Source organism: Sorghum bicolor, chromosome 9 (assembly GCF_000003195.3).
Source record: "Sorghum bicolor cultivar BTx623 chromosome 9, Sorghum_bicolor_NCBIv3, whole genome shotgun sequence".
In the NCBI taxonomy this organism is placed as follows: Eukaryota; Viridiplantae; Streptophyta; class Magnoliopsida; order Poales; family Poaceae; genus Sorghum; species Sorghum bicolor.
Window position 1 is genome coordinate 31,292,885 of NC_012878.2, and position 25,078 is coordinate 31,317,962.

Genomic DNA, 25,078 nt, shown 5'->3' on the forward strand with positions numbered 1-25,078 from the left:
ATACTCCATATTGCCTGCAGACCAGAATTAGTACAGACTGCTCAGAATGTCAACAGTTTGTCGTGACAGAATGTTGGTACAACTTGCCAAGTAAAACTGTACCAATCTACAATGTTTCGTGCTGGTTGGCATACATTGCTACAAAGACCTTTGAGTCTAGTTTCACACCGAAGAAACGGTTCATCATTTGACCTTCCCAATAAAAAGTTATGGTTAGTTTATTGGAAACTGCTCTGGAGGCCAACAGTCACGCGAAGCCACTTCGGGAATCCATTTCGAGGGGACCTTTCACATTGCCTTCCCTCAGAAACTCTATTTCGTTTTCATACCTATCTAGCAGGGCTGTTGCTAGTATAAATACCCCCTAAGACTCATTGTAATCTCAGACTTTGATAATTGAAATACAGAACCCCTTTGTTCAGCTGCGTGCTAACAAATTCAGAGAGTGATCTCTACCCCTTTGCTCTTGTGATTTCCTCGCGGGATTACATAGGCGGCGGCTTCATCCGCTCCCAATTGGTGCTCCTACTCCCTTCAAGGTATTCCTTGATTGATTGTAGGCTATGTTGGTTGGTTCTTTGAGAGATTGGTTGGGCGAATCCTCGATTTAGGTTGCCGGTTAAAGACGGTGGTTGGCTTCGAGTTTTATTTGCCAGGTTGCACTAGTTATCGCTGCTTGCAGCAAGTTATCTGGCTGTTCTTCAGCTAGTTATCCGTGTTCATCCTACGTCGTGAAGATCGGGACAACGTGTCGCATCACCCTACGAGGTCGAGACCCCACACCGCGAATGGCCACGTGATGGTGATCATCTGGAGAGCATGAGCGGGAAGATGCGTCTGCTTGGAATAAAATTGGCACCCATGGCATGAGCGTACGAGCTTGATGGCGTCGGCTACGGCCGTTGGCCAGTAGAAGCCTTGTCGGAAAGCGTTCCCTACGAGGGTCCGCGGAGCAGCGTTATGGCCACAAGCCCCCGAGTGTAGATCCTCGAGGATCTTTCGGCCATCTTCTATGGTGATGCAGCGCTGCAAGATTCCAGTCGGACTTCGTCGATATAGTTCGTTATTTTCGCCGTAGATTACATACGATTTGGCCCGTCGAGCGATACCGCGGGCCTCGGATCGATCTTCTGGTAGCTCGCATCGAATCAGGCAATCGAGGAACGGCGTGCGCCAGTCGAACGGTCGACTGGGTCGCTGTTCCACCTCCATTACTTCTGCTGCCGCTAGCAGGGCATCGATAGCGTCGGTTTGGTGGAGGGTGCTGGTTTCGACGTCAGTCCCCGAGCCCAAGTCAACGGATGGCTCATGCCGATCTCTTGAGAATGCGTCGGGCGGGACCGTGCCTCGAGTTGACGCGATTTTCGCGAGCTCATCGGCCACCTCGTTGTAGCGTCGGGCAATGTGGACAAGCTCGAGGCCGTGGAACTTGTCCTCGAGCCAGCGTACTTCCTTGCAATACGCCTCCATTTTTGGGTCGTGGCAGTTAGAGGCCTTCATCACTTGGTCGATGACGAGTTGGGAGTCGCCTCGAACGTCGAGGAGCCGAACTCCTAGCTCAATGGCGATCTTTAGCCCGTTGACAAGGGCCTCGTACTCCGCGATGTTGTTGGATGTGGCGAAATGTATTCTGATGACATACCTCATATGGACGCCGAGGGGCGAGACAAATAGCAGACCCGCCCCAGCTCCCGTCTTCATGAGAGACCAGTCGAAGTACATCGTCCACAACTCCGCTTGAACTTGAGCCTGGGGGAGCTGGGAGTCCGTCCATTCCGCGACGAAATCCACCAGAGCTTGAGACTTGATGGCTTTGCGGGGCGCATAAGTGAGGGTCTCACTCATGAGCTCGACCGACCATTTAGCGATCCTTCCTGTGGCCTCCCGACATTGGATGATCTCACCCAGGGGGAAGGATGAGACCGATAGGGTGGCCAAGGAAGTAGTGTTGCAGCTTGCGTCAGGCGAGGATCACTGCGTAGATTAGTTTTTTGATCTATGGATACCGTACCTTGGTCTCTGAGAGTACCTAGCTGACGAAATAAACCGGCCTCTGGACTGGCAGCGCATGTCCTTCTTCCTGCCTTTCGACCACCACTGCCGCACTGACCACCTGGGTCGTCGAGGCAACGTACAGAAGCAGAGGCTCTGTAGGCTGAGGTGGGACCAGAACCGGTGCGGAGGTCAGTGTCTTCTTCAGGCTATCGAGGGCTTCCTCGGCATCGGGGGTCCAAGAGAAACGCTCGGCTTTTTCCAAGAGCCGATATAGCGGCAATGCCTTTTCCCCCAACCTTGAGATAAAATGACTTAGCGCCGCCAAACATCCTGTGACCTTTTGCAATCCCTTGACGTCTCGGATCGGCCCCATCCTCGTAATGGCTGAGACTTTCTTGGGATTAGCCTCGATGCCACATTAGGAAACTATGTAACCCAAGAGCATGCCCCGAGGTACGCCAAAGATGCACTTTTCAGGGTTGAGCTTGATCTTGTTGGCGCGTAGGCAACTGAAAGCGATCTCGAGGTCCTGAATCAGGTCTCCTCGTTTCTTTGACTTGACGACGATGTCGTCGACATATGCCTCGATCGTCGACCTTATATGTTTACCAAACACATGGAGCATGCATCGCTGGTATGTTGCTCCCGCGTTTCGAAGTCCGAACGGCATGGTCACATAACAATACATCCCAAAATGCGTGATGAAAGACGTCGCGAGCTGGTCGGATTCATTCATTTTTATTTGATGGTAACCAGAGTATGCATCAAGGAAAGAAAGGGTTTCACCTCCCGCGGTAGAATCAACAATTTGATCGATACGTGGCAAAGGGAAAGGAACTTTCGGACATGCTTTATTTAAACATGTGTAATCGACACACTTCCTCATTTTCCCATTCTTTTTCTTAACTAGTATGGGATTTGCTAACCAGTCGGGATGGTGAACCTCCTTGATGGATCCGGTCGTCGAAAGCTTGTGGATCTCCTCACCAATGATCTTGCGTTTCTCCTCGTCGAAGCGGCGCAGCCTGTTGACGGTGGATATACCATAGAAATGCACATACAAAACACCGTCAACATGCCTCGGTTGCAAGGGGAAACGACATGACATAAACATATTTTATCCATAACTAGTTCCACTTGTACTCTTAGCTTGTTTATGCAGGAACAACAAATTCAAGACATTATTTGACAAAGCCAACATCAGAATCATCAAGAGGAGATCGAGGGGACAACAGGTGACACCCTGGGCCCACAGGGAGGGGGTCGCCCGACCCCTCTTTGGTGGGACCCAGGTGTGCCACCTAGTCCACCGACATAAGGGACCCCTGTGGACACTGCTGGTGGGCCCAGAGGCCCAGAAGTGGGGTCGCCCGACCCCACATCAAAGGCGTTTCCAGGGTCGGTGGCCTCCCACCGACCTTCCCCACATGTCCCACATGTTGATTTGCCCCTGCCGTTGATCAAATGGCGGTTGTGAGGTCGGTTTGATCCAAGGGTGGAGAGAAGATGTCACGCGGATCGATGACGTGGCGATGGAGTAACCCCTACTCCATCTCCCTCTATAAAAGGCAGCCTCCATCCTTCATTTCAAGGGTGCAATTCTAAGGCCAAGTGCATTACAAGTTCCAAGCATACAAGTAGAGTAGTAGTTAGTCTAGAGTGGGAGTTAGAGTCGAGTCGAGCGAAGCTCGGGGTCTCCGGAGTCGTCTTCTGGAGAGTCTGGTATAGCTCTTGTACCTTTCTACTTTTGTAAGACTTTCCTTTTATTAATATATTATTCTTACTTTACTTTACTGAGTTCTTACTTAGTGCAAGTCTTTTAGTCTTGTTGTGCATTTACTTTAGTAATATAGTTGTCTTAGTGAAGTTAGTGACCTGTAACCACTCCTGTGTGTGCATCATCGTCCTATCTTGTATAGGAGCTCTAGCTAGCTGCAACTTGTTAGCGTTGTAGGATTAAGTGTGAGCGTGGTGCTCATACTTAAGATTACCTTTGATTACCGCTGGCTTGAACGGAAAGTAGGAGCGCACTCCCTAGTAGGTGACAGATCGTGGGCGGCATTAGGTTCTCCTCACGTACAGGCTAGTTCTTAAAAGGTAAGGCGTCCATAAGCCCAATAGTCGCTTTCGGTAAGGGGTTAGGTGAAAAACCTTCTAAGCGTCTTACCAGCTCGGCTATCCCTCGCACACAGTTAGTAAGGCTCTAGCGTAGTTAAGGCAATTATCTATTAAAGTGAGTCACAGAAGTCAAGTTAGATACATAGGAGTCCTTTACTCACTCGTTGTCCTCCCACCTAGCTAACTCTACCATTTACCTTTAGCATAGGACCTTGGATTCACCACTACCCTTCCTATTCGTTATTTACCACCCTTATTCACTAGTTTATACTAGATAACTCAAGGAATCTCATTCCCCTTTTTGTTAAACACACTTAGCCACTTTCCCTTGGGAAAATATAAATTACGATACCTTGGAATACTCCTTGGTGAAGTGCTACAGCGGTACATTCTGTGCGCTTGCGGAATTATCCAATAGTAAATAGAGTTACCCTACCAGGGCACTTCTGGCGCCGTCGCCGATATCCGGTGGTTGCGTTAAGAAGTGTCAACAAGCATTTCTGGCGCCGTTGCCGGGGAGAGTGTCTGTCTAAGAGTTTTAACAAAAAGAGAATCCAGAGTTTGCTAGTTATCAAGTAGTGATAGGGATAACCCATCACTTGTCTTGTCTTCCTTTATTGTGAAGCCTGACAGTGTATGAGCGGTTTCCAATTGCCGTCAAACTTCGTTGAAGATCCTGAGCAACTGTTGAGGAGAACTAGACGTCGTCAAGTTCCACCTCAAAGGTTCATCTCGAACCTGAATCCGTTAGAGGAAGGAGTATCTGCACCGGTTATCAAAGAAGCTATGGCCCAGAAGACCATCTCTGAGTACTCTGCGCCGTCGGCTGACAATGTCGCCACGGGTCCGCAGCTTAACTTGGGGGATGCGACTTTTGAGTTGAAGCCTGCGCTTATCAATATGGTGCAAGCTAATCCATTCTGTGGAAAGCCACACGAGGATGCCAATGCCCATCTCCAACACTTCTTGGAGGTGTGCGGCACCTTCACCATCAAGAATGTCGCCGCAGACGCCATCCGTCTTCGCCTCTTCCCATTCTCGTTATTGGGGAAGGCGAAGCAATGGTTCTACGCCAACAAGGGTGAAGTGACCACGTGGGAGAGGTGCGCCAATGCATTTCTCAAGAAGTTCTTTCCGATGGGCAAGACCAGCGCCCTTCGTGGAAAGATTTCCAGCTTCCAACAGCAAGCAGATGAGACGATTCCCGAAGCATGGGAACGTCTGCAGGAGTACATTCGCGCCTGTCCTCATCATGGGATAGAGGAGTGGCTCCTAATCCAAGGTTTCTACCATGGCCTGACCGGTTTGGCCCGTAGTCACCTTGATGCTGCCGCTGGAGGAGCATTCTTGCAACACAATGTCAAGGATGCCAAGGACCTCATTGAAAAGATGGTTATAAACCAAGGATGGAATGAGGAACGCCTCCAACCCAAGAGAAGAGGTGTCCATGCCTTGAATGAGGTGGACATGCTCTCTGCTAAGATGGACCTCTTAATGAAGAAGATGGAAGAAAGTTCCAAGCAAGAGACCATTCAACCTTACGCCACTGCACGGGCCATTGAATCTGATTCATGGTGCGAAGTGTGCGGAGGAGATGATCATTCGGGAAACAATTGTCCCGAAACAAAGGAGGAAGTGAGCTTCATCAACAACAACAACAATGGGTACCGGCCCCAACAACAGCAATGGAACTCGCGCCCCTTCTACCAAGGTAATCAAGGTAATGGTTACAATCAAAATTTCAATAATTCTTTTAGTAACCAACCTTCTCTTAGAGATCTTGTCTTAGGCCAATCTAAAATCAATGATAGCATTAACAAGAAAATGATGGCTAATGATAAGATCCTTGAAAACTTAAGTGAAAAGTTGGATAGCTTTAACTCTGCTATGAAAAATCAGTTGAGCTTTAACAAAATGCTAGAAACACAATTAGCTCAATTAGCAGCAGCTGTCCCATCCTTCGAGCAAGGTAAGATCCCAGGGAAACCTGAGGACCCAATTGAAGGAGTTAAACTAGTTACTACGAGGTTCGGTAAGCCTCCAGTACAATCCAACTGGAGCTACCTTCTGGATTCGCCCTTCATCACCAAGAAGGACGACCCAGGCCTGCCGACCATCACCTGTGAGATCGGACTGCAAATCTTCCACAACGCCTTCTGCGACCTTGGATCGGGTGTCAACATCATGGCCAAGGTAACTTATGATAATTTGCTAGGGGGGCCTTTGCACCCCACATTTGTTCGTTTGCAGATGGCAGATCAGACGATCAGGTTCCCTGAGGGGTTGGCAAGGGACATACTGGTAAAGGTCCAAGACGACAACGTCCCTGCCGACTTCATCATTTTGGATATGGGATCCAATAATGATGTCTCGATCATCTTGGGAAGGCCATTCCTCAACACGGTCAATGCAGTCATCTATGTGGGGTCCGGCCAGATTCACCTCCAATTCCCAGGATGGAAGGTAAAATGTCCATTCAATGGTTATAAAGCTAACATGCAGGTGAAGGACAAAGAACCTCCGACTAAGCCTCGCCACATCCGACGCCGAAGGGACAAGAGAGGTAAGTCGGCCAAAAGGGCCGAAAAGAAAGAAGAGGAACCCGCTGAACCAAAAATCAATACCAAGCAAGTATGGCGGGAGAAAGAGGTGCAATCAAGGTCCACGTCTCCGGGACCATCTGATGCACCCGAAGGATGAACAAGATGGAGAGGTCCTGCTCTACGGACCTAAAACATGGAGCCCTTGCTGATAAGGTAAATCAGTAGTTATCCCATATTTATTTTCTGCATTTCAATCTCTACTATTCACTTTTCAATTGCATTCTTACTTTGAATTTTGCATATCTTATTTCGACAAAATGTTTAGCCATAATAAATAAAATCTTGAGAATAACTTGTCATAAAAATTTGAGCTGTTGGAGCTCCCAAAGGGGGGTCGCCCGACCCCACCTTGGGGCCCACTTCACCACATTTCAACCTTGCTAGTCATAGAGGTTCCAACCCAGCACTTGGATGCTCTGGGAGCTCCAATGTGGGGGTCGGCCGACCCCCGTATTGGCCCCACTTGCCTCCTGCTGGCCACCATTTGAATCACAATGGAGTCCTATACTTGTAACACTAGCTAAAGTTTGAAAAAAGAGTGGTCCCTTGATCCTTTACTTTAGTCATAAGATGCTCCTTTCATCTTTGATTCTTTTGGGACCACTCCACTAGCTTAAATTCTGCAAAGTGGTCACCTAGGCATGCTTGAGTGCTCCCATAGTCCATAGGAATCACTTTAGACATGTCTCCACTTTTGCCATTCATCTTTTACCTTTCACAAAGCACTAAAACAGGGAATCTCAGAAACAATTTGAAAACTTTTGGTCCACACCTAGCCTTTACTTTTCCGGACAATCAATGACACAATGTTTAAAGTGGAGGAGGGGCTAGGATGGGGGTCGGCCGACCCCCATTTTGGACCATCTATGCAAAATCTTGAAAGCATGCAGAATGGTTCCCTGTATAAAGCTAAACTCAAATTCAAAGTGCTTCTAGGGGGGTCGGCGACCCCTATATTGTGGGTCCACTACTTGCCCTTCTCCCCCTATAAATACCACAGCATTGTGAGCTCAACTCCACACCCGAAACCACCAGAACCATTTCGAGCTCACAATCCTTTCTCTTCTCTCTTTGTTACAAGCCATTTCTCAAGTTTAGTTTAGAAATAGTCATCAAAACAAAAACCCAAAAAGATTCCCCTTGCATAGTAGTAGTAGTAGGAGCTTGGTTTGCCTCACTTGTGTAGGAGGATGAAGAAGCATATCTTCGGCAAGTTCAAGAAAGCAAAGGGTGAGAGCTCTTCTCAAGGCTCTCACCATGCTCATGGAAGGGAGGAAGAAGAAGGTTACCATGGGATGGTACCCTACGAGCCTCCATCAAGGATGAGAGAGCCCGAGAGCGGCCTCATGTTAAGCCAAGAAGAGTTGCAAAGGTACTACATCATCCGAGAGGGTCTCTTCCTACACACTTGCATCATCGATCCGGACCTTTTGGCCCGCACAGGTATGGATGTTGAATTCGATAAGGTGTTTAGAGCAATTGGTTGGAGTAGTTTTTGGCAAGTGCCTGAATTTGGAAAAGAATTGCTTGCTAAGGAATTTCTATGCACCCTAAAACTCACAAATAATGGAATATCTTTTCGCATGTGTGAGCAAGAACATCAATTAAATTGGAGTTTGCTAAACACTGCTTTAGGGTGTGAACATGAATGTGAACTTGATCTAGATCATGCCACTAGAATGTTCTATAAATTTAGATTCTGGAAAGCAATTTCTGGCTCTAATGATTGTTCAAATCCTACTCCCATTGAAATCCATAATCCAACCTTGCGCTTTCTTCACTTCTGGATCATGTGCACTCTATATCCTGGCATGGGAACTGATACTTTAATTGATGATGAACTTAAAATTCTCTATGCCATGGTTAGTAAAATCAAGGTCTCCCCTGTGAAACTGCTAGTGAACTATTGGCTTAACTCTATTGAGTATGGGAAGCCCATCTATTTCACATCCTTTATTACTCGAATAGCCGATACTTCTGGATTACTTGAATCACATTATTTTGAAGACATTGGCTATGTTAGAGGAGTGGTAGATGAGAACTTCTTTATCAATGCTAACATGCTCATAAGAGATCCAAATGGTGAACTTAAAATGATTTATCCGGGCTATACAACCGAAATTCCTCTCCCATGTGCGAGGCACCGGTTGTATGGGGTCCGCACACTTACCATTAGACTAGCCCGAGTGGCAAGTCCAGATGTTGCAGGGACACGCAGGGTGACAAGAAGGATGATGCAAGCCGCCCAGATGGAGCAAGGAGGATCCTCGCACCATGACGTTGAAGAGGGCGATGAAGCGATGTCAGTGGATGCTTCAGACTCCATGGGTCTACCTCCACAACGCACTCCACGCCCAAGGGACAGGGCTAGGCGTCACCAGCCCACAGGTATGGACAGTCTCATTAATGACATGGGCGAATTGCAGATTGGGCAAGAAGCAACATTGCAACTGGCGTTACAAAACGGCCAACATATCCGACGTGTGCGAGAGGAAGACGCACAACGCTGGGCTGGATGGTACCAAAATTTCCCGCCACCACAGTGAGCGAAGATCTAGCTTGGGGGAGATCCTCTCCCCCACTAAGGTAAGTATTCTATCCTATTTATTTTCATGCATTTTATCATTCTTACTTAAAAAAATATAAATATTTATTAGCATTTCCCTTTAGCATATATGCTTCATGTATGTTTATATCCCTCATGGAAATTATGACTAGTTGCTTGTTAATGTTTCTCTAGTGCCTAGTATACAACTTAGTATTTCTCTAAGTATGGATCACTTAGCTCACTTAAACTGCCATGAACCTAAAAACTTTGTGGGTTGCAAGTGCTAGAACTAAGTCTAAGTTGTTGTGGGACATGAGATAGTAAGGCAAGAGCTACTATAATATTTTTCTAAGCATGCATGATTATCAGAGATTTATTCTTAAAATGATCAAAACCTTAATTGTTCCTCAATGGTGATGAATTCCTACCACAGCCATATCTACTTTACATAATTGCAACCTTTCCACATAAGCTATTTGCTTTGTGTTGAGTGTCGTCAAGTCTTGTTGACCCTTGTTAAGAGACTTTTCATGCTCCTAAGATCAAGATCACGTACACACCACATATATATATGCTGCTTCTACACTGGAAGTACGCAACCACATGTATTTCGCATCCACTAAATAGGTTGCTCCATACTCTAAATGTTAGAACATCTCTCTAAGCATTATTTGGTAAATGAGACATCAAAAGGGCTAGGCAAAATGAAATAAAAAGATGGACATGTGAAAGTCCACAGAAAAAGAAAAATGAGCACATGAAAGCTCATATATAAAAAAAAAAGAAGAAAAAAATGCTAGCCATGTCTCAATACATAGAGAGTCTATCAAATAAAGGAGCAACCTAGTCCACCATATATCACACTTGCACATCTTGATCTGGGAGTATGACACTTCTCTTCAAGGATCCGAGTTTTGACTTCGCAATACATGCAAAGTAAGTATGCTATCTCCTTTCATCCCTACCTTGAACTCCACATAAGCCTTTTAGAAATAGGATGAAATAGAGAAGGCAACTCTTACCATATGCCTTGGTGAGGAATCATACACCATTTGAGTGACATGAGAGAACCATAAGAGGAACATTTAAGCTTTCTTTTGAAAATATCACAAAACCTCTGATATGAAACTTGCTAAGAATAAGAAAGTTAGTGCTCAAGTCAAACTGTTCTGTCTCTCAACCACCTAAGACAAAGGAAAAGCCATAAGCCCCATAAGGGACTAAGGTAATAAGGGTAAGTTTACATAGCTAAATTTTTCATGCAAAGAGAAGAACTTTGTTGTACACATGGTACTCTTGAAATGTGAACATAGTAACAATACCTGATCCACCGAGGCTAAGTTTGATTGTTTGCTCGGGACGAGCAAAGGTTAAGCTTGGGGGATCTTGTTGACGGTGGATATACCATGGAAATCCACATACAAAACACCGTCAACATGCCTCGGTTGCAAGGGGAAACGACATGACATGAACATATTTTATCCATAACTAGTTCCACTTGTACTCTTAGCTTGTTTATGCAGGAACAACAAATTCAAGACATTATTTGACAAAGCCAACATCAGAATCATCAAGAGGAGATCGAGGGGACAACAGGTGACACCCTGGGCCCACAGGGAGGGGGTCGCCCGACCCCTCTTTGGTGGGACCCAGGTGTGCCACCTAGTCCACCGACATAAGGGACCCCTGTGGACACTGCTGGTGGGCCCAGAGGCCTAGAAGTGGGGTCGCCCGACCCCACATCAAAGGCGGTTCCAGGGTCGGTGGCCTCCCACCGACCTTCCCCACATGTCCCACATGTTGATTTGCCCCTGCCGTTGATCAAATGGCGGTTGTGAGGTCGGTTTGATCCAAGGGTGGAGAGAAGATGTCACGCGGATCGATGACGTGGCGATGGAGTAACCCCTACTCCATCTCCCTCTATAAAAGGCAGCCTCCATCCTTCATTTCAAGGGTGCAATTCTAAGGCCAAGTGCATTACAAGTTCCAAGCATACAAGTAGAGTAGTAGTTAGTCTAGAGTGGGAGTTAGAGTCGAGTCGAGCGAAGCTCGGGGTCTCCGGAGTCGTCTTCTGGAGAGTCTGGTATAGCTCTTGTACCTTTCTACTTTTGTAAGACTTTCCTTTTATTAATATATTATTCTTACTTTACTTTACTGAGTTCTTACTTAGTGCAAGTCTTTTAGTCTTGTTGTGCATTTACTTTAGTAATATAGTTGTCTTAGTGAAGTTAGTGACCTGTAACCACTCCTGTGTGTGCATCATCGTCCTATCGTGTATAGGAGCTCTAGCTAGCTGCAACTAGTTAGCGTTGTAGGATTAAGTGTGAGCGTGGTGCTCATACTTAAGATTACCTTTGATTACCGCTGGCTTGAACGGAAAGTAGGAGCGCACTCCCTAGTAGGTGACAGATCGTGGGCGGCATTAGGTTCTCCTCACGTACAGGCTAGTTCTTAAAAGGTAAGGCGTCCATAAGCCCAATAGTCGCTTTCGGTAAGGGGTTAGGTGAAAAACCTTCTAAGCGTCTTACCAGCTCGGCTATCCCTCGCACACAGTTAGTAAGGCTCTAGCGTAGTTAAGGCAATTATCTATTAAAGTGAGTCACAGAAGTCAAGTTAGATACATAGGAGTCCTTTACTCACTCGTTGTCCTCCCACCTAGCTAACTCTACCATTTACCTTTAGCATAGGACCTTGGATTCACCACTACCCTTCCTATTCGTTATTTACCACCCTTATTCACTAGTTGATACTAGATAACTCAAGGAATCTCATTCCCCTTTTTGTTAAACACACTTAGCCGCTTTCCCTTGGCAAAATATAAATTACGATACCTTGGAATACTCCTTGGTGAAGTGCTACAGCGGTACATTCTGTGCGCTTGCGGAATTATCCAATAGTAAATAGAGTTACCCTACCAGGGCACTTCTGGCGCCATCGCCGATATCCGGTGGTTGCGTTAAGAAGTGTCAACACAGCCGCTGTTTCACTGGCTTGGAGCCGGCTCGAATCTCCAAGGAGTGCTCGGCGACTTCCCTCAGTATGCCTGGCATGTCCGAGGGACTCCATGCAAACATGTCGGCGTTTGCACGGAGAAAGTCAACGAGCACAGCTTCCTATATGGGGTCGAGGTCAGCTCTGATCGTCAGCACCTTGCCGTTGGAGCCATTGGGGTCGAGCGGGATCTTCTTTGTCCCTTCTGCCGGCTCGAAACTGCCCGCATGACGCTTGGGCTCTGGAGCCTCCGCAGCCGGGGCCTCGAGCTTCGAGGCGAGCTTGGTGGAGTTCTCGACAGCTTCTCCGTACTCGAAGCACTCGACGTCGCACTCGTACGCGTGCTCGTAGGAGGAGCTGACGGTGATGACCCCCTTGGGCCCAGGCATCTTCAGCTTCAGGTAGGTATAGTTGGGAATAGCCATGAACTTAGCATAGCCCGAGCGTCTGATGATGGCGTGGTACATGTCTCGAAATCCCACCACCTCATAGGTGAGAACCTCCTTTATGAAATTGGCGGCCGTGCCAAAACAGACCGGCATGTCGATTCGACCTACTGGCATCGCCTTCTTTCCTGGTACGACACCATGGAATCCACCCACGCTTGGTTGAAGCTACGCTCTGTTGATGCCAAGAAGGTTGAGGGTTTTGAGGTAGATGATGTTAAGGCTGCTGCCACCATCCATCAGCACCTTCGAGAGTCTGGTGTTGACGATGATGGGGTCGACGACGAGTGGGTAGACACCTGGAGCGACTACCTTGTCGGGATGGTCGTCTCGATTGAAGGTGATGGGGGTGTTTGACCAGTTGAGGTACTGGGGCACCGCCATTCTTGCCGCAAAGACCTCACGACGCTCCCTCTTGCGCTGCCTTGCGGTTAGTTGCGTCGAGGGTCCGCCGTAGATCATATAGCAGTCGTGGACGGTCGGGAAATCCTCGTCATCTTTTTTCGTCCCCCTTGTCGCCGTTCTTTTCTTTCTTCAGGTCGTCCTTCCTGAACCCCAGGCCGTCGAAGTGTCTCTTCAACATGCGGCAGTCCTCGAGCTTGTGGTTTGCCCCTCCCTTATGGTAAGGGCAGGGCTCCTTTAGCATCTTGTCGAAGATATCTCCCTCAGGGGGTCCTCGAGGTTTTTTACGCTCCGTGGTGGCGACGAGATCGTCGTCGAGGACCTCGCGTTGGAAAGGCCGCGCTTTCTCCTTCTTCTTGTTCTTCTTGGGTCCTCGACTGGGGCCCTCATCGTCGTCGGCTGGCGACTTGCCTTTGCCTCCTTCGCAGCTGAAGAAGGCACCGACCGCTTCCTCTCCTGCAGCGTAGTTTGCCACTACGTCCATTAGCTCATCGACGGTCTGAGGGCGATTCCGGCCTAATTCATGCACCAAATCTCGGCTGGTGGTGCCTGAGACAAAGGCCAGGATGACGTCGTGGTCTGGGATGTGCGGCAGCTCGGTGCGTTGTTTCGAGAAGCGTCGGGCGTACTCTCGGAGTGTTTCTCCTGATTTCTGCTTGCATTTGCTGAGGTCCCACGAGTTGCCGGGCCGTATGTAGGTCCCCTTGAAGTTGCCCTCGAATACTCTGACCAAATCGACCCAATCATGGATCTGGTTGGCCGGAACATCCTCGAGCCATCTGCGGGCGGTGTCGGAGAGAACAAGCGGTAGCTGTCGGATGATGGCTCGATCATTCCCTCGAGCGCCTCCCAGCTGATAGGCAAGCTGGAAGTCCGCCAACCACAGTTCCGGCTTGGTCTCGCCGTTGTATTTAGCAATGCTAGTCGGGGGTCAAAATGGGCTGGGCAGCGGCGTGCTGTGGATTGCTCTGCTGAACACGCGAGGACCCGGTAGTTCCGGGGCCATCCGGTCCTCGTCGCTGTCGTATCACCCACCGCGGTGGGCGCTGTAACCGCGCTCCTCTGCATCCCCATGTCGACGGCGACGATACTCATTGATGTCGTGCCGTGCGTCGTGTCGCCGTTGATTATCGACGGGGTGGTTTTGGACAAGCGCTGTCCTCTTTCCTTGAGGGGGTGGTTGCTGATGGACTGACACCTCCTTCTCATTTCGGATCGGCTCGTTACGCTTCTCCGTGGCTGCTCCTAGACGTCGAGAAGCCGAGCTCTCGGCCTCCTGAACTGCCGCCACTTGAAGCAGAGTCTGCACCTCGTCTCGAATTCGCCGCGCTTGGGAGTTAGAGGGTTCAGGCATGTTACGTAGCAGCATCGTCGCTGCCACGACGTTCTGGTCTGCTCGAGGGAAGCGACTGACGGGCTGTTCTGGTTCCCCGTCCCCGACGATCTGTCGATGTACTTCTCGAGCCCGTCCGTGGGCACCTCCGCCAGGTGGGTATGGTTGGTCTTGTTCGAGGATCTGCTCGAGCAGGACAAGGCGCTCGCGATCTTCATCTAGCTTTGCTTTGAGTTCCCGTAACTGCGCATGTTGCGCGGCTTTGTCTTCTTGCCACGGGGGTTGACCTGGCCATTGTTCCCAGGCGTCCTGGGGTCCTCCCTTGCTACAGGGGCTCGACCGCCGGCGATGGCGTCTTGTGTTTCGTCGGTGGTTTCCACCTCCCCGTCGATGTTGAAGCATTCCCTAGTAGGGTCGTAGATGTCAGACTCAGAGTCGGAGTCTGGCTCGGCGGCGTAGAAGCATCCACGCCCCTCCTCCAGCAGCCGTTGCCTAGGCCTCGTACCTAGGAGAAATCCGATAGCTCGGATGCTTGTTGCCGTGCTCCAGCGTCGCGTGGGAGGACCATTGGTCGCTCTACGTACGTCTGGGCGTTTGGACATATCGTCCTGGCAAGCGATGCCGCTGCGTTGTCCAGACCAAACGGCAGCGCTCTTTTTGGGGCGAACAACCCGTGCGGAAGTAGCGTCGTGGAGGACGAGAGCGCGCGAGGCGCGTCATCACCCAATGTCGTCGCGCGATCCTCGTGACAACGGGCCGTCATACCCGCGCCTTCGGCGCGCGGGGCTGTCGGCTCCTGTGTCACCAGCCGCCTGGCACAAGCTGGCGACCATGAGGAGGCAGAGGAGTGATGGTGGCGCTGTCCACGCCTCTTCTTGGGCGGGGAGGCATGGTGGCGAGGCCGTCTCGGAGCCCTCAGTCGTGCGGGCGCAATGCGAGCTCCTCCCGGTCCTTTGACCGAGAGCAGGATCATGTCATATCCGAAACCGGTAGATATGAATTCGAGGCTCCCGAACCAAATCACCGTGGAGCGCGGAATCAGCAAAACAAGAGTGGCCATCTGGAAAGAGATGGGGAATCGGTGAAAAACACGTAGGACTCTTACCTGGCGCGCCAACTGTCGGTGTTTTCCCCTAGGGGGGTCACACCAACGAGTAAAACTAGTGCGTGCTCCCCTTCCCAGATGGTGATGCAAGAAAAGACACAAAGATTTATCCTGGTTCAGGCAAGAGAAGGCCCTACGTCCAGTGGGGGGAGAAGTTTCTATTATCTTGCACCTAAGCGCTTATACAGGGGTGAATACAAGCGTGGTATGGATGGAGATGGAGTATGGTTGCTTTTCTACGTATGTCTTGTCTCGTGTATCCCCTCCTGTGCCTCCCCTTTTATAGTTCCAAGGTTGCCTAGGTTACATGCATAGGCGATAGAGTAGGGGTCGATAGGGGTGTGGCACGCTAACCTACTCAAGGCCTCCGTACCGGCGCGGCCTCGAACTGTCTTGTCTCGGTACCTTGATGATGATTACACATGCCCCTGAATCCTGCTCATGTACGCCGTCCTAGACCGGTTTATCCGTTGCACGCTTGTACGTCGTGGCTGCAGCCGCGTCAGAGTGGTTGAGGCACCGTTCTTCGCCACCCGACCCTTCTCTGGGAAGGAACATGCCCGCTCGAGGATCAGGTGTCGCTTAAAGCCTTGCTGAGCAGAGCGCTGACTTTGAGCATCTCGAGGGGGTCTTGACGGGACGTTCCGACCACCTCGCTGCACCCTGCCATGCTCTGGCTCGTTTGGTGGGAAAGGCTACAAAAAAGAACGATTGGACGGGTGCTTGTTCCCTATCACGCTTCCCCTAACTCACGGGTTAGGTGAGAACATGGCAGGCGCATTAAATGCCCTGGTTCCCGTGCCCGCGTCAGGCGGCGGGCGGCGTCCTTGCGCTCGAGGCCTTTCGATTCGTACGAGCCTGTTTCCGTATTTGACGGTTGCTGTTTGGTCGAGCCCCAGTCGATTCGCACGACGCTCTTTCCGTGTTCGAGGTTATGGACGTCGATAACCGTGCGTGTGACCGGGGGGCGTTGAGGCGGGGACCTCGATTTCGTACGGGTGCTCTCGTCATGTGTGTTAGTTATGGTACCCCTTGCTGATACCCTGGACACAGGTAGATCCATCAAAGAAGAGCGTCCAAGGAACAATTTCCAAGGCATTCACTACACCACAGTGCTGAGTCACAAAATCGGCCATAATCTATCCTTTAACTGCTTTAGCCGATTCATAACGGAGATCAAATTCTGATAATGCCAGTATCCATTTGCCGATTCTACCATTCATAATCGACATCGATAACATATACCAGACCACATCATCTTTGCATATAACAGTACACTCGGCCGATAACAAATAGTGTCTCAATTTGATACATGAAAAGTATAAGCATAAGCATAGTTTTTCAATTGCCGAATACCTAGTCTCAGCATCCACCAATCTTATACTTAGATAATAAACCACACACTTTTTCCCTTCAAATTCTTGAATTAGAGCTGAACCGATGACCATCCCATCGGTAGATAAATATAATCTAAAAGGCTTTCCTTGTTGAGGTGGAATCAAAACCGGAGAACTTGTCAAATAATTCTTGATTTCATCCAATGCTAATTGTTGCTCTTTTCCCCACACAAATTCTCGATCGGCTTTTAACTTAAGCAAAGGACTAAAAGCACGAATCTTACCAGACAAATTAGATATAAATCGTCTGATGAAATTTATCTTGCCGATCAGTGATTGAAGTTCAGTTTTATTGGTGGGAGCAACTATCTAGTTGATGGCATCAATAGACCTTCTACTAATTTCAATCCCTCTTTGATGCACCATGAAACCAAGAAATTGTCCTGCCGATACACCAAATGCACATTTATTAGGATTCATTTTTAAACAATGCTTTCTAGTGCACTCCAACACCTTCCGTAAATCGGCAAGATGCTTTGTGAAATCTCTAGATTTAACCACCACATCATCAATATAGATTTCCACCAGCTTGCCGATGAACTCATGAAAGATGAAATTCATAGCCCTTTGATAGGTAGCACCAGCATTCTTCAAGCCAAAGGTCATGACTATCCATTCAAACAGTCCAACATGACCAGGACATCTAAACGTAGTCTTGGGAATATCCTCCTCGGCCATGAATATTTGATTGTATCCTGCATTATCATCCATAAAGCTAATGATCCGATGTCCAGCTACAGCATCAACCAATAAATCGACGACCGGCATTGGATAAACATCCATCGGCGTAGCCATATTGATGTTCCTAAAGTCAATGCTGACACGAAGTTTCCCATTCTTCTTGTAAACAGGAACAACATTGGAAATCCATTTGGCATGCCAACATTGCCGAATAAATTTAGCTTCAATAAGTTTAGTTATTTCGGCCTTAATATCGGGAATAATATTAGGATTGGATCGGCGTGCTGGCTGCTGATGCTGCCGAAACCCGGACTTGATAGGCAACCGATGTTCAACGATTGATCGGTCTAAACCAGGCATCTCAGTATAATCCCAAGCAAAGCAATCTTTATATTGCTTTAACAAATCAGTTAACTGTTGCTTACACTCAGAATCTAACTTACCACTAATAAAAGTAGGCCTTGGCCTATCACCATTACCTATATCTACCTCTACTAAATCATCGGCCGATGTAAACCCCTAACCTCATTTTCCATCATCGGCGAACCTATCAATTAAAACTCTTCATCAGAACCGACTGCTTGGATCGGTGGAATTTCATAATCGGCAACTTTGAGGAAATCCTTCTCCCAAACTTCCCCTGAAATGCATCTGGTCTTCTCATAAGTATCTGCCTCTACCGATGTAATGACGTACGAATAATCTCCTGGGACAATTTCAATCTTGTCACCTACCCACTGAACCAAACACTGGTGCATAGTAGACGGAATGCAACAATTGGCATGAATCCAATCTCTCCCCAATAGCAAATTATATGCACCCTTCCCACTGATGACAAAGAAAGTCATCAGCAAAGTTTTGCTGCCGATGGTCAATTCAAGGCATATAGCTCCTTTGACCGGAGACACATTCCTTTCAAAATCTTTCAACATCATATCAGTCTTAGTCAAATCCTGATCCCCTTTGCCAAGCTTCTGATAGACTGCATATGGCATAATGTTGATAGTAGCTCCACCATCAACGAGTATCTCGGTCATCGGCTGCCCATCAACCCTACCCTTGACAAATAAAGCTTTAAGGTGCTGTCTCTCATCATCAGTGGGCTTTTCAAATATTGCTGTCATCGGGTCGAGAGCCAACTGAGCTATCTGATCAGGGAAGTTCACCTCTTCATCATCACTAAAGGGTGCAACAAATTCCATCGGCAGCATAAATATCATGTTAACATCTGCTGATGGCCCTTTTCCCTTGTGATCCGACTGTTGCCGATTCTCAGACAGAAGAATTTTCTTCTCTGCTCAGTTCTTCCTACCACTCTCGCTACATCCTCCTTTTGTGTCCTTGTCAATCCCTCTGGACACCACTAGGGAAGCTGCGGTTGCTTCATTGATTGATAACGAACCTCCCTTGATTCCACCCGATGAGTATTAGCATCCCTACAAAATATGAACTCATCGTGAACTCACGCATCTGCCATTTCCTCATGCTCCTCTTGGTTTCTAGGAAAATGGCTGACACGTTCACCAAGCCTATCATGCACACTGATCCTGCCCCCAGCCGATCATGAACTGACATCCTTCCTCTAATCGGCCCATTGAAATGCCGATCATCGTCCTGATATCACCGATTTGGTCTATCATATCGATTATAGCCATTGCATTCAGGGCAGTCTCTAATAGTTGGTAACTTAATATTTTGCTCCCAATAGTGGATGAAGAAAGGGCAATTCCAAAGATCTTTATGCCGATCCCACTCTTGTTGGCGTCTTTCTTCTTCTCGGCAACGATCCTCTTGCTGGCGACGATACCGATCCTCACGTTGCTGCCATGTTTCCCGATGCCGTCTATGAGTGATCACAATGCCGGATCGAGGAGGTCTTCCAGAACTAGTGCTTTCTTGGATCAAACCTTTACCCTTGGCATCATCGGCAGTGATCTGATGCTGAGGATCTACCGATGTGCTCTTCTCAGCTGCTTCTGAAGTTAAAACTTTAGTCTTTCCCTTAGCGTCTAGCATATTTGTGGGGAAAGGATGCTGATCAATCTTCATTGGTTTTTGAGCTTTGGAACTATCAAACTTAATCCTCCCAGACTCTATAGCCGATTGCAACTATTGTCTGAACACATTGCATTCATTTGTATTATGAGATGTTGCGTTGTGCCACTTGCAATATTTGATCTTCTTTAACTCTTCTGTTAATGGAATCACATGGTTGGGTGACAATTTGATTTGCCCCTCCTAAAGCAGAAAGTCAAATATCCTATCGGCTTTGGTGATATCAAAAGCAAACTTCTCTAGTTCCTTATGGCCAAAAGGACAAGACATCGGCTTTTTGTTCTTCACCCACTCTGCCAAGCCGATGACTGGTTCCTCATCAGAATCTGAGCTTGTTACTTCTTCAACAAATTATACTTTCTTGTTCCAAGCCTTCCTAGGCTCAAAAGCCTTAATATCCTGGTCAGAAATCCTCTGCACCAAATGACTTAGACTTTCAAACTCTTGGGAAGCATACTTATCTTTAATATGCGGCAACAATCCTTGAAAAGCCAATCGCCTAGCTACCGATCGTCTAGAACCAAACTATAGCATTTATTCTTGACATCCCGCAACCTTTGCAGAAAACTTTCAACCGACTCATCATTGTGTTGCATCAACATGACTAAATCGGTAATCTTCTTCTCATGAACTCCAGAAAAGAAGTATTTATGAAACTGCTTCTCTAGATCGGCCCAAGTAATTACTGAGTTTGGAGGTAATGAAATAAACCAAGTGAAGGCTGACCCGGATAAAGATGATGAGAATAAACGAACTCTTAACTCATCTCTGTTAGCAGCTTCTCCACACTGGATGATGAACCTATTAACATGTTCCATGGTTGACGTGTCATCTTGTCCAGAGAATTTGGTGAAATCCGGCACCTTGTATCGATTTGGAAGTGGAATTAAGTTATATGCAGGAGGATACGATGTCTGATAAGAATAATTGTTGACTTTGGGCTTTATCCCAAACTGGTCTCTCATCACCTTAGCTATCTTATCAACCCAATAGGCATCGGCATCCTGCCGATGTGCGGGTTGTGGATCTGGCACCTGCTGATAAGCTTCCACGTGTCTTTGATGTGCACGATCTCTAGGGAACATAGCATTGGCCATATCCTGTTGGCCACCGATCTGTTGAGTCTGATTGATCGGCTGATTGATTGGTCCTTGATTCTGAAAACCAAGTTGCACCTGTCCCTACTGGAATCCCGTAGCCTGATGATTCTGCTGAGCCATTTGTGGAAAGACAAACTGCCCTGTCCATCCATTGTTAAAATTCATCGGCGTAGGCCCTGTCGATGGCTGATAGTTGGGTATCATCATTGGGTTGGGATACCCTATCTGAGTCATAAACCTCTGGTGCGTCGGCAGTGGATCCGCCGATGCGTTAGGTATTTGGAATGTCAGCATCTTAGAATTTCCAGCAAAAGGCCTTGCAGTAGTGGTTGTAGAATACTAGGGATTCTGAGTCATCATCGATACTGGGGGTGCCGATGTCATAGGAGCCTTGCCTGTCACATCAACCACTTGAGACGTCCGAGAACTATTTGCACCAAAGTCTAGGGGCATACCATATCCCCACCAATTGGGAGGAACTTGACAATTTTGAAATACCGATCCTGACATTGTCGATGCCAATAGATCTATAGCAAGTTGAATTTGCCCTTCTGATGTTGCTGGATTAGTCCTCATCGTTGTAGATTGCCCATTAGTTATTCCTAATGTGCTTGGAGGAGAAGTAACCTCTGTACCCGCAGTGGCTGGAGGAGCCGATGGAGTCATAACCGATGATGATCCTGGCTGATGATAGGCTGGGCCCACATAAGATGGCAGTACCTGTCCTTCTTTGAAAGTTCTAGCCACATCATTGAAGACAGTATTGGACAGCACACTGGATTGATTGATTAAAGCACGATTAATAGCATTGTCAACCATCTCTTGCAATTTACCAGGATTGGCTTCAAAAGTGATTTGCCGAGGCATCAGCAATGCTTCCTTCTGGATCACCTCATTGCTCCTGTTGAGACTGAAGGACTTCAAACATAGCTGCTTGTACTCCTCCATAGCTTTTGCCATAGCTTGCTTCTGCTCATCTTTGAGATTGGCTTCAGTTACGGCAATAATGTTGTCTTCATCGAAATCTGTATTCGACATGTTTGATCTTGATGATGAATCTAGGCCCCACTGGCAAAAGTATATCTGCAAACACAAAGGGCTAATATCCAATTCAATGTTAAGGCGTGCCAGCCGATTTGACCTTACAGTCGACAAAGGTGATAACTCGAATACTTTGGTCCCGACAATAGCCATGCGCCCGGATGTCACGGCCAAGAGGTATTCACGTGGAACTTGAGAACTCGCCGAGTTTGACTCGATGAATTGCTAAGAACTCGTAAGTAAAAGGAAAATATGCAGATTGACGAAGTCGTCGAAAAGTATATGCTAGAATAGATGTAAAAACTTGTGTTTGATTGATTGTATATCTTCCTTACATCGCTACTGGGTTTATATTTATGCCCTGTCTAAAAGAGTTACAATCACACATGACTAGGATTCTAATTCCAAACTAGACGAATTCCGTATACAAAACAAACTCTAATAACTATGAAAAACATTAATTTATTCATTCTAGGCGGTTGGTGCACCGTCATCCTTTTCTCGGCAAGTACCACGCTTGCTATCATCGGCAAACTACCTTTCATCGGCATCGGCAACTATTAATATCGGCCATCGGCACATATTAACCATCACTCCTAGACTTAATCACATTCTGATGCTTCGTCATGGGCATCATAACCCATCGGCAATTCCTCTGATAACCAGTCACCACTCTCTCGCTTGCTGATCTACATTTCATTTACTCCTAGATACACGTCCAAAGATACGTGTCCAAAAGCGATGTCAACAGTTTCCGATGTGCTCACGCTCATAGGGCTAGATATCTCAACTGCCGATGTTGACAGTCTCTTCAATCAGAAACCTGATCACAAAGTAGATACTCGTAACATCGGCGGTTGGTTAGGATACATCCAGAAGTATCGGCAAACTAGATTGGTTAGCCAGAGAGAGCATGCCATTTTCCTGAACATGTGGGTGGACAAGTTTATTTTATGCGGCCGATCGGTAGGGCCGACTTGTGTCTACTTAGTGGCTGCCAAGCGGTTAGCCAATGGTTCCTGATTTCCTTTTGGCTGATACCTCTTGAGTTCTGCCTATCATCTCCTCCATCAAGTAGCCGAGAAGCTTTTGTTGGGTGAACTCATCGGTAACCTGGGAGGCCCTTGGTGGTTTATCAACATGTGGTTTAATACTCATATGCACAAGCATCTACAATGGGATTTCTTTGCACAGCAGTTTCCACGGGACATTGATGAGGATTACAAGTTAGCAGAAGATGAATTGGCCACTCGTTCACCCCTCAACTTCAACGAGTCCATCATAGTCCTTCCTGGGACCGATGCGAATGAGAATCAAATCGGCCAATTCTTTCAAACTCTTTACAATGGTCTTTATCGAGATCATCGAGGCTGGATGCCCTATGTAGATGAAGAATCAAGATTCCCCGTCCTCTTTCATCCTGCCGATGAAGCACTCAACAAAACCAATGATCTGATGATGGCCATTATCACCCCAAGGGCAATCCTAGCGAACATCTTCGACAGTAGAAAGAATACCAATGCGACTTACGAATTATACAATCCATCGGCATTATCTCGTTAGTTGGCGTTCGGTCAACTGCCAATCAAACTTTGCTATGCCGATGTGATCAAGCCAAGGGAAATGATTGCTAGCGGTCTCAAGTGGATCAAAGTAGCCCAACTTCCACCAGACGCTGATACGGCAGATGTCGATCTATCGGCTTGGATTCTAGCTTCCTTCGTCACTAAATCTTATAAGCTATGGTGGGAAGAATGGAAAGAGCAATTGTTCACAGCATTGGCTCATGCACACCGGAACATGATCGACCTCGAGCATGAAATTCCTGATGACGTTGTAAGTCTCTTTCTGATACTCAATTCTTTCTTTACTTCAAATTTTATCGGCAACTTACTTCTTCACTTTAAGAGGTCGATGATCCGACACCATCGGTGAGCAGAAGTGGGCGGTTGTTCGATCTTCATCCAGTATCTCTAGTTTCTCTGATCGGCCACAATGCTCCCAGTCTAGCAGCCCTGATGCACCAAGGAGTCCGTTACAAGAAGATGACCACCAAAGGATCAATTGCTGCCACCACTCTAGCACAAGCTTTCAAGGTAATCCTCAATTTATTCTTGTAATACCAATTTCAACCTGTACATACACCATTCTTTCAGGGTGCACCGACTACAACTATAACATCATTGGTAATTTTGCCCTACACTCGACATTTTCATTCTTACTAAACTTAAGATATATTCCTCTGCTTTCATACTTAACCGATAAAGCATTACATCATGTAGCAGCAAACTAGCGCATCGGCAAGAGTCCAAAGTGTCAAATCATTGGGTGCCAATGCCCCCTAGTCAACATCCAGTCAGGCTCCTCCCAAGAGAAAGGCCCCTACTAGCACCAAGACTCAGCCGAAACGGCAGAAAGTAGCACCACCTTCTCCACCTCATCCGATGCCTCAGATTCAAGCAGACCCGGTTGATGCACCTAAATAGACCATCGATCCACTCGATCAAGGCACGTCATCAGCCATTGTTCCTGAGCAGGCAACTATCACTCCCCCTCAAGGTAAAGTACTATTCATATTGCCGAATAATTTTTACACAAACTCCACAATCATTCTTAGCATCTACAGCTAAAGATATTCCATCGGCCAATACAGCTGATCAAGGCATAACACAAGTTGCATCTCTAAGCTAAAGGCAAGAAATCGCTCTAAAACAAGTAAGCCACCTGACTAACCCATCTTTTCCTCTACATTCAGGAACAAGACTCCCTCGACAGCTTGTTCTCCTTTGCCATTGACAACTTCGATGACGAGGGTGAAGAAGCAAGTTCTTCCTTGGCGCTTGGAATCGCATCGGCAGAGATCAAATCTAAATTGGAGGATCTGCTGGGCCTACTGCAACAAGATACAACCCAATTGGTAGATGACTCTGACGCAGCCAAGGCTATCTTCAAGACTCTTCGAGGTCAAATTCCAGCCGATGCCGAAGAGATGCTCTTCCAAGCTGCCCATCTCGAGAGCCGTCAGCTCCAATATCAAAAGGTTGTCCAATGTCTTGCAGATAGAGCCGCCTAGGCTCAACTCAAATAGGAGATGCTACAGATAAAGTACGCTATCGATGAAAAACACAAAAGCATTTGCACCTTGCAATCTTCTAGTGCTGGACTAAGGTAGAAGATTTCTGATCTATCGGCTAAAAGAGAATCTCTGCTTGCTGAGCTTCAACAAGCTGAAGAAGCATTAACCCAAGCCAAGCAAGAAGAAA